Below are 15,409 nucleotides of genomic sequence, written 5' to 3'. Positions count from 1 at the left end.
CTTGAATTCTGTGGAGTTCCTCTGGTGTTTGTTACTCCTTCGCCATCTTGCTGGAAGTCCCCCTGGTTCTTCTTTTTTGTTGGTAGTGAGATCCCAATTTCTGTCTCTGAAATAACTCAATTAGTTGTAACATGAATTCCAAAGTAACTAATCTGTAGGTTAGGTTTCAGACAGTTTATTTACATAACCACAAGGCACAACGGTACCAATGTATTGTTGGCCAAGCTGCCCGATTGTCTTATATGACAGCCCCAGTGGGTTTCCAAGACTGTAACTTTATAACGGAGTAAAAAGCCATGTCACTCATGCTTTCGAGGAGAAATTGGTGGTTTCCAATTGCTGACCTTGCAATTAGCAGCCTGACAGTAACCACTATGAGGGACAACTTTTCCTCGTTCACATTGGCAGGCGACAAACCCAGGTAAATAATTTGGAGGAAGTTAAGGGGGCATAGCTAGACTGTGTACTTGTATAGACCACCTGTCTGACTCAGTGATTCTCAACCTTCCTAATGCTGCGACCCTTTAATGCAGTTCCTCATGTTGTGGTGAAGCTCCAACCATAAAACTACTTTTGTTGCTACTTCATGACAGTAAGTTTACTACTGTTATGAATCAGGCAACCCCTGTGAAAGGGTCCTTCAACCCCTAAAAGGGTCTCAACCCATAGGTGGAGAACCACTGATCTAACTGCATTAGGTACTACAAATAATGGTATATTAAAAACATTATCTATATTGGGATTCAAAAGTGCACTCATTATTGGGGGATATATACTTCTTCATTTACATTTATATGTAATTTATATATGTATAGATATAAATTTCAATCTAATAAATGTCATATAAATGTTTATTATGGAGCCTTGTTTTTGACATGTGTTAAGTGTTGGACTTCTATCCTCAAGGTCAGAGGTACACACCCATTAGCATCCTGTCATGGCTTTAGAATCTTGGAAGCTCTGTACAGCAGTTCTCCTGTGTCCTATCTGCAGCTTATATGTCTAACTCTACTTGATGGTGAGTTTAAAAGTGTTTCTAAAGTTATTTTACAATTTATAGTTCTCCTATAAAATAATCTTTAGTTTATAATAGCTCTTTATATATCCCATGTAAAATGTTTCCAGATGCTTTAATTAACATAATCATCTTAAAGGTTCATTGATTTGTCATTCTCTTTGAGAGTCACACAGTAAGGAATTGGTAGTTTGTATGCTGTGGGGTAGGGATCCAACTCTTTGTTTATTTTTTTATATTTATATTTGATTGCCCAATCTCTATTTGTTATAAAATAATCTTTTATTCACATGTGTGAACATTATGAGTTTTAGATTTTATTGCTCATGGTATAAGCATGTTTCCCATTACTCAATAAGGGCACCGTTAACAGTATTGGGGACTTTGGGTGTTTAGAAGAAGGAAAGAACAGTAACAGCACCTGGACCTATTGGTTATGTGTTACACTGTATTCTCCCATCAGCCTGCCGATGGTGCATCACCAGCAGCTTAGAGGAAGGAGGAAGAGTGCCTTGTATTATTACTTTTGGGATTTCCTCACGAGAGATTGAAATTTGTGAGCATCATTAGAGCTGATCCAGATAAGACAGAGCATCCCAGTTGCCTGTAGTGTCCTAAGGACCAAAGAAAATGGCCAAGGCTCAGGTGCTTCTGATGTGTTTTATCCTTTTCTGTATTTTCTACTGGAATTGTAGGAGCCTGTATAATACTGATTCAGTTCATTGGAAAAGCAGAAATTTGAAATAGTAGAACTTAGAGCTAAACTTTTACTCTGATTTCAACATTTGGCTGGAGAAGATTAGGAATATATTGATCATAGGATTAACAATAAACTATTGACATTGAATATAATATAGCACTGAGGATTCTTTGGATAACATTATCTTCCAGCTCATAATTTATTATTCTATGGCCAGCATATCTTTCAAATTATATGCTATACATGGTTTTTAAGGAGAAATAAAATCACTTCTTTAGGAGAGTTCAGTAGTCCATGGGATTTTTGTTTGAGTAACTTTCTTTAATGCTTATTTCTGAAGGTGATATGTTAAATACTCTCCCACACAGCAGCATTCTCATCAATGCATCTAAAATGGGTCTTGTTGCATTAGTGGTTTAAAAATGAGACAGCATCTCACCTCCTCTAACTAGAGATGCAGGAGAGAGAATTAACTGTCAACATCAGCTCTGATTCATATGAGGCAGAGCTTAGACAGACCTGTACCCTCCAATGGTTTTCCAGTCTGACACCAGTATCTTTGCCACACTCCTCTCCTACTCAGCTGATTCTTTTTTTTTTTTTTTTTGCAGTGGCCATGGACTAATTACAGTCCAGAGTCACAGGTACAAGTTTTACTCAGTAACAGAGTATAATTTGGTACCAGAATTAGTAGGCTACACATTGACTTTCATATTAAAGAACCATGTAGGCACATTTGCTCTTCTTCAGGGAAGGCCTGTTTTCCCTGTCCCCTATCAGACATTTTTCCTTCTAAAGATAGGCTCATTTCTTAGTTCCATCTTTATATGGTCCTCTCAACTACTTTTGGATATCCTCTTCTTGATCTTGCCTGCCTGTCCCACTTTCTTGGCTGAAAAGCCCTTTCTGGACCTGACACCATTGGCTCTGTCACTCTGTCCCTTCTGCCCTGGTCATTGTCTCCATTGGTGCAGCTCTTGACCCATGAATAGTACAGTTCATTTTGCAGGAGCAGCAGTAGACCCATCCCTATGTGGTAGAGGTTCAAGATGGTCCATGATTTGCTCAGCAACATCTCACAAAACTCAAAAGTCATCAAGTAAATAAATCACTCTTCAAGATGTGGAAGCTGGTGAGTTCCAGATCTATATAAAGGTCAGGAATCAGTCTGTAGGTTTTTCCTCATTGATTTGTTTATAAACGCTGATGAACCAGATCATCAGGTCAGACCACAGTCCACTGCCTCACAAAGAGAAGTTGTTGAATCTCGTCAGCTAATAGGTTGCAGGGGCTGAGGAACCCAAATTGGAAGGTCAGACAGCAAGCTAATGGCTCATAGAGTGGAGGAAGCTCTCAAGTCAGGTCACACAGGCAGCTCATAGTTGCCATTCAAGGAAATGCCACATTAATTTTTTGGAAGCTGCAAATCCCTAATCCATGGGTTCATTCTGAACTGTGTGGCTGCAGGGGCTAATAAACCCAAATCAACAGCTCAGATGACAGGATAATGCCTCACTGTCTCCTCTCAAACCATGCCTGCAGGCAGTTCTCTCTCTCCCTCTTAATATGTTGGCTTCTTGGGCCAACCCAGCATCTTCCCTGCCTAGGCAAGATTAGGAAGGCTCCAGAGATCCACCCAGCAGAATTAGGCTGGGGGCGCCTTGGAGAGCATGTGGTGAAAGATGGCAAGTTCAAGAGGACCTTGCAATTAAAGTTAAGATAATTCACTCCAAAGGTGGCTGAGGAGAATTTGTCCTAAGGTTGTCAAGAGGAGCTTGTCCTAAGGTGGCCTTTAAGAGCTTAGAAAGTTGTTCTGCACTCAGTAAGGGAGATAATGTCTATGAACATTCTGATCTTGGTTCTGACTTATAGCTTCTTGTTCCTGATCCCGAGTTGTACCTTGTTCATTAATAGACCACTTTGATCTATTGAGTGTTGTGTGACCACAGCAACAGATTATCAAACCCAGAAGTGAGACAGAGTGGTGTGGAAGGATTGACTTGTTTTAGAGTTGACAAAAAGTGTTGGAGAGTTGAGGTATGTTTGACCTCCCCCATCTGCACTGTTCCCAGTACTTATTGCCACTGAAGGTACCGAGCCTCTAATAATGGTGATGCTGGTAGAAATCCTAATGCCATTTAATAACAAATAGGTCTTTATCTACCTTGTGTGATTATAAAGCTGAGCTATTTCTAGAACATTCAGATAATGTCACTGGAACTCAAAATTCTAATGTTAAGAGTGGGTGCATTATTTTCAGGCACTGGGGTCCCCAACACTCCAAAAGTGATCCTCAGGAGTGACATTGCAATTGTGAAAATATTAAAAGACAGAGAGCAGACAGCTGGACACAGGGGCTCTCTTCCCATGTCAGGCCTGAGAGAGTGAATATATTTTCCAGTGGGTATATATAATGGAGCTTACAGGTCTTTCCATAAGGCGTTCGTGTCATGCAGTTAGCATGTACATAGTTAATGGGTCATATCATAAGCGGGTAAAATTCTAAACAAGCAAGATGCTGAGTTACCATCTTGACCTAGTGTTAGTTGACTTCAAACTGGCCCTGTGCCCTCCCCAGGTGTTTGCTACATTTATGTTGGGCTGGCTCTAGAACCTGATTGCTCAGATATACAGATAACCTTCAGGCATAGTGAAGTAGCCAGGTACAGAAATGATTCCTCTACTATGGGAGCTCCTTTAAGCCTGCTCCTTAATGTGGAGCTAGCTATTGTGGGGGCACTGTATTTGACCTGGAGAATGTATTTGAAAACATTTATTTCTCAGAACACTGGAGATCTTTCTAAAATTAGGGCTAGTTTTCTCGGCTGATGGTCGTGAATGTAGAAATAAGGTAAAATATTTTTGTACCAAGTCCTCAGTTAATGACGCATTATGGAATGAACTACCACAATAGTTTTTATTATTGTTTTCCTTTTTTTACTGTAAGATATATTTTTTTTAAATCTTCAAATGGAAAATACTTCATTAAGTAGACCCCTCTTACTACAGGAACCACTGACATTCAACGATGTGGCTGTAAAGTTCACCCGGAAGGAATTGTAGCTCCTGAACTCTGCTCAGAAAACCCTATATCAGGATGTGATGTTGGAGAACTATCACAACCTGGTTTCCATTGGTGAGGAGAATTCTCAAGTCATTGACCTCGTCACTGGCTTTTCCTGTCTTATATGTTAAAAACTTTGCGGTGTTTGTGGTATTCTCAAAGAGGTAGATTCTCATTGCATTTTCTCATCCTAGGTTAGTGGGTTAGGTCTTCTACCCTTGAAAGAATGCTATTTACTTTGTTCCTTTGAACATTATTTTTCTAGAAATACAAAACTGCAGTCTTTACACACTTTACGTTAATTTTGGTGTGTCCAAGATTCTGTAATTTCCCTTAAACAGGTTATCTAATTGTCACCCCAGAAGCTTTCTCTCAATTGGAACAAGAGAACTGTGTTTGGTATTAGAAGCAAACTATAGTGGAATTTTCTCAGATGCATGGTCAAAACACCTTAAGGGGAATTGGCTGGGGTAGTTGATTGAACAGGGAGAAGGCCTCATATCTATGAAAGGTGTCAGAAAATGCATAAAAGTGTGTGCTACTTTGTATGTGAGAGTTCACTTGTCCAAGATGTTGAGGGAAGTACACCTGTAGCTCTTATGAGATTAGATTTCCATTTTCTTGTTTTACACTAAGTGTGTTTGCTTCCATAATTTTCTTTAACATTCTGAAATTTTCCCTTCTTTTATGTTTCCACTTTACTATGAAAATCTGTCTTGCACACTTCTCTCCAAACAGAGAACTCTGAATTAGTAACTGTCCTCTGAATACAGCACATTCCTCCCCTACTGAGTAAGAATGGATATCCATTTGCAGTATGCAGCACCATCTTGCATCTTGAGCTCCCACCATAAACGGGTCTCCTTTGTGCTTCCTTAGCTTCCCCCCTTGGAGTTTCTCTAAAGATTTGGTGTCCATATTCTCATTTGGTGTCCTGTTCCTTTAAAGTTTTCTTCATGCAGGTGATGTCAGTTCTTTCTGTTTTCTTAGAGAGATGGTCAATTTGCCTTCTCTGTTGGAATTCTTTAACAGACATATTTCCCCATATTTTACTCCTTTTGGTGAAATATATTTATGACTTCTGTTGTTTCCGGGTATCTAAAATCATCTTCCTAGCAAGAAAATTATCAGCTTAAAGTATACTTTAGCACTGTACCTTACATTTTTTTCTACCTGTAAGATTTTTTTAAGTTGTCTGTTCCTCCAATAATTTTTGTAAGTGGAAAGGGCATGTTTTTTTTAAATTAAGCAATGTCTGCTATATATTTCTTACTATGTAGTGTCCCTTCCTTAGGCCCACCCCTTCTTAACAGGTCCAATACACGAAAGATGACTGTTGCTGCTTCTAAAGAACATTTTTGCAGTATATTCCAATAGGTTTTATTGCTGTTATTCAAACAATGCATAGTACATTCAATATTGCTCTCTTTTCTTTTCTGTCTCTTGAGTAGCCTTTTGGTTTCCATGTGTAAGTTGCCTTTCATTTCATCCCACATCTCATCTGGTCTCTGTCATTAGTCTTCAGTCAGACTTTTATTCCTCATGTTTATTCTTTACATAGTCTCTAAGCTGTGCTCTAGCTACTTTGGCTAGCTTCTACTTGGATTTGAGCAATTTATGATCTGTTCCACAGTTAACCCCTGGGCGTGTTTTGACTTATAAGCTTCTCCACCATTTCTTTCTGTAGATGTGGTTGATTTGATTTTCATTTGTTCCATTCCGGAAAATCCATATGTGTAGTTTCCATTTCTGGTGTTTAATAAGGAATTTGCTATGAATTCATCATTAGTCTCAAAATGTTATTAGTGAACCTGTGTGTCATTTCTGTTACTAAGGTCACATTTTCCAACTACTGCTACTTTCCCCAAATTTTACACTTATCAGTGTGTATGATTGTTTGGTTGATCAATGTCAGGCTGAAAAATTCATGTGAAAATTTCAATATATATTTTTAAATATTTTATTGGGAGCTCTTATAGATATCATAACTTCCCATAGTTCAATTACATGGAGCAGTCCTGTACAATAGCTACCACAGTTTGAAAACTTTTTCTTCTTTAATTCCTTGATATCAGCTCTCCTTTATCCCTTCTCCCCTCAATTTCATTATTGTGGTGGTAAACAGAACCTGGATGAAAGTGTGAGCAGCAGCCTTATATCTGTACTCCTGACCACAGGGCTTGGAAGACCAGTTCTAGTGCTGGAAGAAAACCCCCACAAGTCCCAAAGCTAGAACTGCTAATGAGCAATCTCCAGACAGAGATTTCCCCCCAACTGCCCTCCAGGAAGATGTTAGTATACAGCTGCTACAGGTGCCTGACTTCTTGCTTCTCAGCTGAAAGATGCCTAGCTTTGAAAGCAATCAGGTTCCCTTTGTTGCTGTCACTTAAGGAATCAATTATCTCTTTCTCTCTTAAATGCCCACTGGATGGGTCCTAAAGGACTGGTGTGTAATTGAAGGGCAGAAATAAAAAGGCTTTGCATTCTTTCACCAATTTATATAATCTCAGGGCATGCAGCTCCCCCGCCTCCCACACAAACACAGGCAGACACCTAGCTACCTAACAAGGTAGGCAGGATCTTTAGCCTCGGGATCCCTGAAATAATTGGATGAGCAACTTAAGACCGGTGCTGAGGGTAGGTGGAGTGGAGTAATTGTCTCCTGAGCGGGGAGAACAATAACAACAACATGTCTGCTCTTGTCGTTAAAGCTGCTGGCAGATAGTAATTAGCCATGCGCTTGTATGAGGTATCATTAAGGTGGCACTACAATGAAAGGATAGTGTGGCGATGATATTTAACTAAGAGTATGTGACTGGGACTCTTCTCCAACTTTGTGAATGCTTCTATGTTTGCTTTAATTGGTGCACAAAACTGAATAACACTTGTACTAACTGGTCTTGCTTGCAGGCATATGAATATTAGCCTACCACTGACAAAATTATACATCAGGGAAGATATTGCAGTGTGCTTTTGGATAATGAATATGATGCCAATCTTCTTGAATTTGTCGATCTCAGCCTTATAAACCACTTGATTATCTAATTAAAAATAGCCAGTACCAGTCTATTAAAGTTGAATAATGCATACACTATCAATTTTTACCATTCCATTTTGTTTTGACAACTTGCAATTTTTCATGACAATATTGCATGTATGCCATTTTCCATTTACTAGAGGATATTAGCAGCTATTTTTTCTCATTTTCAGTCATGCCATGTCAAGCACTGAAGGTCCCCAAAGCTTTTCCTCCATCTACATCATTATGGTTGACTGTACTTTGAGGATTTAGTACTTGTTCAGTGTTATTTCATTGCCATTAAACCTGAGGGGTTCATGTTCCAGAAGTCGATCACCAGATCTTCCTCCCAGTCCCTATTTCTGGAGAATCCACTAAGACCTGTGCACCATCGGTGGTCCTGCTTGTATTTGAAACACTGGGTGGCAGTGCTTCTGGCATCACAGCAACCTGCACGCCACCACAGGACAGCACTGTAAGAGGAGTGCTGTGAGCTAAAATACAGGCTCCACAAACATAAGGAATGTGTTTCTGTACCATAATCCCTTTCATATATACCTGTAAAAATGGTTTTCTCCCAAGTAGAATATTCGCCATGTTTCGCATTCCCAACTTTATCTAGCACTTAGTTATCTTTCAGTAAAGATTGATTAAATGAATACATTTAACCTCTACCAAATGGAATTAGCAAGTCATATCACTCCTGTGGTCTATTGGTCTCATGTCTTCCTTCTGTTATGTTTGTTGTATGTATTCATGTACCTCTTTAAGCAAATATCAAACCTGTGTCCATTTATCACTTTCATATCCAACCTGATTTCTATAGTAACTATTTTTACCATTTGAATTGTTTACATGATTGTATTTCGTCCAATGGGCAATAAACATTAAGCATAGTGTTTTATTTATAGTCATAAAAGAGGGTTGTCACTAAAGATCTACTTTATATCAATGTGTATTTTATGGGGTCCATTGAAAACCAAGATATTTAAAAGAGTCAATGTTGTGTTCTTTTATAGAAATCCAGAAAGATGATGATCATTTGCTTGAGCACTTGCAATGTGAAAGATGCATTGACAGAATGGAATGGTGCTACAAATGTAATACATATTCTCAGCATAAAAATAATTTTCCTCCAAAGGAAACTTATGAGATGTTTGGATTACATGAAAAAAATGTAAAATCAGATTTAATCATTCTGGAATTAAATCAGAACAGAAGCAACAAAATACAGAAGATGAGAAAACTTTTCTCCACAGTGAACAAGAGCAATTTAATACTGAAATGAAATTCCCTGAGTGTGAACCACCCAGGTTCATGAAGTCACAGTGCATTCAGCATCAGGAGTCTGATGAAATTGAGAAACTACACACAGGCGATAAATGTGGAACAACCTTCATTGAAGACTCTGTGTTCTATGAACACCAGATTATTGGTATACTAGATAAGACCTACGAATGCAGTCAGTGTGGGCAAATATTCAAGAAAATGTTCAAACTCAATGAACATTATCAAAAAAGTCATGAAGGACAAAAGCTAGGAAAATGCTTGCAATGTGGGAAAAATTTTCACAGTGTATCATACCTCAAGGGACATCAGGAACCTCATGTGGCAGGAATGTCCTATGTATGCAGTGAATGTGGGAAAGGCTTCACTAGGAAGAGTGATCTCACTGCTCATCAGCAAACTCATACTGGAGAGAAACCCCACATATGTGGTGAATATGGAAAAGCCTTTATCAGGAAGACTCTTCTCACTGTTCATCAGCGAACTCATACTGGAGAGAAACCCCATGTATGTGGTGAATATGGCAAAGGCTTTAGCCAGAAGAGTAAATTTACTGTTTATCAGCGAACTCATACTGGTGAGAAATCCTATGTATGTGGTCAATGTGGAAAAACCTTTCTCACGAAGAATGTTCTCACCATTCATCAGTGAACCCATACTGGAGAGAAACCCCATGTATGTGGTGAATGTGGAAAAGCCTTTATTCGGAAGCATGCTCTCACTGTTCATCAGCGAACTCATACTGGAGAGAAACCCCATGTGTGTAGTCAATGTGGAAAAGCTTTTATCAGAAAGAGTAAAGTTACTGTTCATCAGCGAACTCATACTGGAGAAAACCCCCATGTATGTGGTGAATGTGGAAAAGGCTTTATCCAGAAGACTGCTCTCACTATTAATCAGCAAACTCATAGTGGAGAGAAACCACATAAATGTAGTGAATGTGGCAAAAGCTTCATTCGTAAAGGAAATCTCAAAACTCATATAAAAATTCACAGGAGTAAAACCCTATATATGTGGCAAAGGCTTTATCCAGAAGATTTCTCTCACTGTTCATCAGCTAATTCACACTCGGGAGAAACCCCATGTATGTCATGAATGTGGAAAAGCCTTTATCTGGATGGCTTCTCTTACTGTTCATCAGTGAACTCATACTGGAGAGAAACCCCATATATGTGATGAATGTGGAAAAGCTTTCAGCCAGACACAATGCCTTACAGCACATCAGAGATTTGACAAAAGGAAAAAAGCCCTTTGCATGAATTAAATGTGGAACATCTTATATGTGGACATCAGATCTCGTTAATCATGAGAAATTTTCAACAAGAAAAACTTTCATTGGAGTTAGTGTAACAAAGCTTTCAAAACAAAGGAAGAGGTGCTGGAGTTTGGCCTGGGCCAAGTGTGTGAACGGACAGTTGTGACTTACCATATGGGTACCCGTGTTCTGTGTTGCTGTCCCTCTACTGACATGGCCCACCATCTTGGCGACAGATGACCTTCCAGACTTCCACAGAGTGCATGTTCTTCCTCAGATGCATGAAGGTTCCCTAGACTATACACGGTAGTCCCTGGAGAAGTGCTGACAAGGTGGGGAAACCACAGCTTCTGAGAGGAAAGCCTCACTGCCTTCATTCCCTTGTCTCTGCTGAAACTGAGTTTGTGTCTGGGCTCACACTGAGTTCCCATCACTGTGTAACTTGCACAGTAATACATGGCCGTGACGTCAGGATTCACAGAGCTCAGTTTTAAATTAACCTGGTTCTGGGATGTATCCCTGGTGATGCTGACTCAGTACTGGAGAGCTAGATTATAGTTTGCGCCCCCCATTCTCCCATATTATCCCAATCCACTCCAGATCCTTTCCTGGAGCCCGGTGGACCCAGGTCACATGATAGCTGGTTAAAGACAATCTAGAGACCGCACAAGTGAGAGATAGGGTCTGTGAGGGCCTCACTAGTCCAGGGCCTGACTCTTGTACCTGCACCTGGGCCTATACAGCTGGGGATAGAGAGAAACCCAGTGAGTCATGTGCCCCGATTCTTCACTCCCAGACTTCATGTCTGACTCCCTGAACCACTCACCACCCTGAGTTGCCAGAAAGAGGAAAACCCACACATGCTTCATGTTCATGTGGATAAGATTCGTGACACCCAGAAAATGCTCTCCAGGTGAGAAGGATTATGAATTTAAGTCCTTGCATGTTGTGGTTTTATTTGGGTTCTTGTCAGGCATTTGCGTGTGGGAGGTGCATGGTATGTAAAGGTGGAAAGGGCTGAATGGGGCCCCTGCCTCTGGGACTCACACTAGAAAAGTGATGCTGGTGGAGTCCTTGAGAGAACACAGCCCTCTCTTTGAGGTCTTCACTCTACCAATCATGCGGACATCTGTGCAGATTTTAAGTTTAATGTAGCTTTACATCTATTACCATCAGAAGTACACAGATGATCTGGTGAAATTAAAGACAATCTCTATGCTTACCATGCAATGGAATCAAGACTAGGCCTACCTGAATCTTTTCATTCCTTTGACCACGTAGGGAAACAAGTATATGTCTCCCTAAAACTCCTTTCCCCTATAACATTTCAGAATATTTGGGAAAGGATAAAATATACTGCGTTATAGTCCATGTTTAATATTGGAAAAAAAGTGTTTCCTACCAACAAGGTTATTTGTGGGGAAACAGGAACCCACAGAAGTCTTAAGAAGGTCATATTTCTTCCCATGGATTAGTACCCTCTGTGGGTGATGGGTATTCTGAGCCCCCTGCTGACAGCAACCCATCACATACAGGAGAGGTGTTTCCTGGGCTTACACAGTCTTCCAACTTCTGTGGGGCACACAGTAACATTTTCTCTGGTCATAAGCATTCAGATTGTTGGTCAGGAGTGTTACCTGGAGTTGTCTCTGCAGATTTCCAAACACGGGCACTGGAGCTACCATAGTGGTCAGCACAGCAGCTCTAACTGCAGTCTGTATCCAGGCTCCTGTGGGGCCTAAGCACCCCTGCAAGTCAACTTTCTCCCTGAGGTTATTTTTACCTCTGGTCCCTCAGTGGGAAAAGCTTTAGAGGTAGAGAGTGCTACAAGTTGCAAACACTGTGAGCTGGATACAGTGAAAGGAAGTATGATCTACAGACATAGCTCTTTATACAGATTTTGATATTGAGATATACGCCACAAAAAATACTGGTAAAGAAAATCTGGCTCAAAGACAAAGATATTCTACAGGATTTAGGCTGCCTTCTTTACAGAGGAACGGGGAAGTATTTAAATCAGGCTTCTATTCAAAATAATTGAAACTGGAACGTTTTAGTTAATTATTTGATGTTAAGGGGAAAGTTTCTAGTCAGAATTATTTTGGGGGTGGTTTTCTGTTATGTTTGATGGGAAATTTTGCAGATGTTTTTAATTGTTGAAAACAATACTCTAATGCCACTGAACTACACCTGAGAAGAATGTTGCAAATAGTATTTTGTTGCATGTTTCATGAGAAAAATATGTTCCAATACATGACAGAAAGTTTTGCACACATAGCTGCAAACGGACAGAAATTCTTGCCAGTACAATATTTCAAAAACTTTAAAATATTGAACAGGAAAGGGATTGTGATATAAACCAATAACTGAATTTACAATAAAAAATTTCATAATGAAATAGTCTATGTTTATTATTTTATTTGATTATTTGTTTTTTGCCCAAACCATCTTATAGTTAGCTGTGGTCGTCATATAATCATTTGTCAATTTCACAGGATTAAGAGTGAAGGGGTGGAGTCTAGCCAGTTAATCAGATCATAGCCAATGTGGCCTCTGTGTTGGAGTGGCCTCCTGAGGATTCTGGGAACTCCTTCATTCCTCCTTGAATGTAGGAGTCTGTCTCTCTCTGTCTCTTTCTGTTGACTTCCTGGGAGACATTGCAGCTGACAAGACATGTGGAACTATGTGAGTGCTCTCAGCTGGAGAAATCACGTGGACCCATGCGAGCGCTGAGATGCTTACAATGCCACCAGATCCAGAAGACTTCCCACCCACTGGCCTGTGCTCTTGCTGCATTTGGCATCATTGCATGTGTTTTGTGAGTCTGAAGAAGACTTTAAAAATACGTATCGGACATATGGTCTAAGATTGGACTTAAGGAATTGATCTGGACTGGGCTGGGATGTTTTCTTGATATTTGAGTTCTCTTGTACATAAAGCTATTTCTCAAGGACGTGAGTGTCTATGAATTTGTTTCTCTAGTCTACCCATAGTAACATAGATATCATATCATCCCACAGTTCCATCACATCAAGCAGGAGGAAAACATCTTTCTTGAACTTTTTAATATCGGCTCCCTTTTACCCCACCCATTGCCCCACTGTATCTCCAAGAAATCCTTGTTTGTCTTGCTGCCTCTATACATTTATCAATTCTGGGTTCGTATACTGTTAAACAGAAATACACATAACAAAACTCAAGAGAATTACCCCCAATTGCAAAATACATCTGAGGTGAACCCAAAAGGAATTGCAAGTTGAGGAAGAAGGCAGTCCAAGTGTACTCTTCTGTCCTTCCCTGGAGTCCAGGACTGAACCAGTTGTGTTTAGGATCAATTATGTCAGTCTGGCTCCTGGGATGTGGTGACCTTGCTGGATCACTGCCTTTTCAGGGGCTTCTGTGTTCAAACATACTCTTTAGGTCTGGTGTCCTACAGCCTGCCCCTTCTACCTTTGGTTGAACACATGCTAACATTCCCCAAACTGATTGTTAAATATATTACAAGGAATACAAACGACGACGACAAAACTAACTCCCTGCCTTCCAGTAGATTCTCCCTCATAGCACAGCCCTATTTTGTCATCTTTGCTGGTGAGGAGGGAACACTGTTCTTTTAGCAGCTCAAACGAAGGATGCTTACAAAACAACATCCCTGCACTGGCCGCAAAGTGAGACTGCTGGCTGGGGGTAGTGAGACCCGTTACTGATGAGCCAGCTCCATCTCTTCTCTGTGTGTGCAAAGTACTGTTGCATGCAGTATTTGTTGGTAAACTGTGCTTTTGCTGGGGACCGCAGACAATGGTTTAACAGATTCATGCTGTTAAGTTGACCTTACATTACAATAGAGGGGGATACTATTGGAAGGAAGAATAAGGCTATTTTTGTACATCTACCTTTAAATTGAAGCAAAGCAAGTGAAAAAATATATTTAAAAGGAAAGCTAAGTGTTGGATCGGCCCTGTGAACAGCTCACTGCTGTGGGATTGCCAAATTTGCAGGTAGGTAGCTGGGTTGGGGCCTGGGATATAATACCAGGTGTCCTTTAAATTGGTTTATCCACAGAGAGCACAGCTGTGCTCTCAATCATGCCGTCGGAGTTCACAGCACCTTCCTGTGCTTTGCTTCCCTTGCAGGTGCTGTGGCAACTCCCGGCCGAACTGTTGATACTTCAGGATCATCCCACAGAAGCCTGCAGAGACAACTGGAGGCTTGATGGTGAACCACATGGTCTGCAGAGGGAGGAGAGCTCCCACTGGTGATAATCCCTAGCTATGCCCAGCTCCTTCCTGCAGATGATTAGATCAGGCCACGTGGAGAGAGTCTCAGCACTGGGGAAACAGGAGTGCTTGGAATCTGCCAGGTGCAGGGCTAGGTGTCGGTGGAGGTGTTTCTATATTGCTTTGAGAAAGGAATCACAAAATGCCTCACCGTGCTAGTAGAAATAGGACCTGGTATTTCCAGGTTTCCGGCACTTGTCCTGCACAGGCCAGGTACCTTTCAGAACTGGTGCCCAGACTGTAGCCTGATCCACTTCTGAATGTACACTCCTCCCTGGGCCATTCATTGTAATAGAAAATTGACACCCCAGGACCACGCATAAACAGCGGATAATTCTGAGCTGTTTAGGAAACCACTGTTATAAGCACAATAAAAGTGCACTCTTCTAAAAATAATTCACAGGGTACATAAGGGACTGTAGTGGATTGGTTATACTCCTCCCTTGCCCCAAACCACAATAACCTCTGGAAATACAGACTGGTATCTCTCATGAATATAGATGCCCAAATCCTCAACAAAGCCCTGGTCAATAGAATCCAACAGCATATAAATTTATTTTAAAAGACCAATATTCTCAGGTCAATGAATCAGGACAGAAAACCCAACAATAAAAACATCCACATACAATTGATTTTTACATTGGCCCAAAAGACATTAAATGGGAAGCAGGTGCCCTCCTCAATAAATGGTGCTGGAAAATCTGGATAACCACCTGCAGAAGAATGAAATGAAATATCTCATTCTATGTACTAAAATAACTCCAGGTGGATTAAACACCTACATGTAAAATC

At 40.5% G+C, this 15,409-nt stretch overlaps 1 long non-coding RNA gene across 3 annotated transcripts in view; it reads left to right on the top strand.

The window, feature by feature from the left end:
- The window catches only part of LOC142427438 (uncharacterized), a 66,562-nt gene extending 56,655 nt beyond the window's left edge, over positions 1-9,907 (top strand). For all 3 annotated transcript variants that reach the window (XR_012780058.1, XR_012780059.1, XR_012780060.1), the window contains 3 exons: positions 907-1,018; positions 4,725-4,851; positions 8,818-9,907. This is a non-coding gene — a long non-coding RNA (uncharacterized LOC142427438). The remainder of the gene's footprint in view (positions 1-906; positions 1,019-4,724; positions 4,852-8,817) is intronic.
- Positions 9,908-15,409: the final 5,502 nt, after the last annotated feature.

Source organism: Tenrec ecaudatus, chromosome 15, assembly GCF_050624435.1.
Source record: "Tenrec ecaudatus isolate mTenEca1 chromosome 15, mTenEca1.hap1, whole genome shotgun sequence".
Taxonomy (NCBI): Eukaryota; Metazoa; Chordata; class Mammalia; order Afrosoricida; family Tenrecidae; genus Tenrec; species Tenrec ecaudatus.
The sequence above is the reverse complement of the archived record's forward strand: the minus strand, read 5'-3'. Positions and strand labels throughout refer to the sequence as shown.